Genomic DNA, 1,992 nt, shown 5'->3' with positions numbered 1-1,992 from the left:
TACTTGTAAATACTAGAAATTTTGGCAGCTGCACTTGACAGAGTTAAGACTAAAAAAATACTACCCACAAGTCAGGAATAATATAACAAAATCTCTACAATAACAATGTCTCAGAGTGTCTATAAAGGAATCCACAGTTACTGCACTATTTAATGTTTACCTTTCAAAACCACGTTGCTTTTAGAGAGAAATGTTTACCGCCCTGAATAAACTCTCTTATGTTCTCACGAGGCCAAGTTCTTGCATGTTCCAGAAAACACTTTCTTTGACATTAATATAATTTTATGCCTCATCTCTTACCCCTGACACAAAGAAGTTGTACCTTGCTCTGCAAACAGTATAGCATTAGCCTGACACATGTGGCTATAAAAATAGTTCTAGAGTTTACAATCAAAGTACATGTTATACACCCATCAAAATTTGGCACATATTTGGAAAGGGTTTATAAAACACCATTATACTTTATCATGCTTTGTCATACTGGTTGAAAACCACTATTTAAGACAGAGTGTCTTGAACACTAGTGTCTTTTTATTTTTGTATTCTACAGCAGCTTAAACTGAGTCAAATTCAAAATGCCTCACCTGTCTTTTCTTTTTTAGCTTCATCTGCAATAAATATATCAATAAAGTCATTAGTTTCTCCACAGCAATTTTTTTTTTTTTTTTTTAACAGAAAGCCTGTGAACATTTGGCTGCAGTGGGTAACAGGGCTTCTGAAGTACTCCCTTGGACACCTTCAGATGTGTGCTCAGGAGTTGCACCTCACTGAGATTTAATTGGGGGTGCAAAAGAGAGCCCAGGGAGATGCAACTGACTTTGTCAACAAATGACTAAAAACCACCTAGGTCTTGGTATTATCTGAGCTTTCCCTTTGTTGTAAAGAAGTTGAAATTCTAAAGATAAACTTGAAAGTTTAGGAAAATCTCATCTTTTGCACAAAAGCCTAATTATAGAACCTGTAATATGCTAACCTCTTCATCATTCAACCTCACAACAAATATTTACTGTCTACTATATATAAATCACTCCATAAGAACTGTAGCTGGATGGGGTGCCTGGGTGGCTCAGTCATTAAGTGTCTGCCTTCGGCTCAGGTCATGATCCCGGGCTCCTAGGATAGAGCCCTGAATAGGGCTCCCTGCTCAGCGGGAAGCCTGCTTTTCCTCTCCCACTCCCCCTGCTTGTGTTCCCTCTTTCACTGTGTCTCTCTCTGTCAAATAAATAAATAAAATCTTTAAAAAAAAAATGTAGCTTGTGGGCCTAAGGAACTGAATTTAAATCTTATTTAAGTAACTTAAATTTACATCTTCTCATGAGACTTGTGTGAGTATATTGAACCGTGCAAGTCTAGATTAAATAAACACTCCTACCTTATAAAATTTACTTGTATTCCTTTTAATTTAGAACTGCTATGATTCACAGTCCATTATGATCTCTATTTTTAAACCATCCCGCTAAATATATATGCTCATGATTTTCCATATTTTAAAATAAGTTAAATGTGTACATAAATTTAAATTCTTAGATTAATTTTAGAATAAACAAAATTAAAAATAAGCATATTAGTATACTCTTAGCCAGTTTTATCTGTAGAGAAATCTTTTTTTTTTTAAATTTTATTATGTTATGTTAGTCACCATACAGTACATCATTAGTTTTTGATGTAGTGATCCACGATCCATTGTTTTCGTATAACACCCAGTGCTCCATGCGTTACATGCCCTCCTTAATACCCATCACCAGGCTAACCAATCCCCCCTCCCCCCTCTCTTCTAAAACCCTGTTTGTTTCTCAGGTCCATAGTCTCTCATGGTTCATCTCTCCCTCCAATTCCCCCCGCCCATTTTTCCCTTCCTTCTCCTAATGTCCTCCATGTTATTCCTTATGTTCCACAAATAAGTGAACCCATATGATAATTGACTTTCTCTGCTTGACTTATTTCACTTAGCATAATCTCCTCCAGTCCCATCCATGTTGATGTAAAAGTTGG

This window comes from Leptonychotes weddellii, chromosome 3, assembly GCF_054177405.1.
Source record: "Leptonychotes weddellii isolate Sample4059 chromosome 3, ASM5417740v2, whole genome shotgun sequence".
NCBI classification, from domain to species: Eukaryota; Metazoa; Chordata; class Mammalia; order Carnivora; family Phocidae; genus Leptonychotes; species Leptonychotes weddellii.
Note: the sequence above shows the minus strand (reverse complement) of the source record.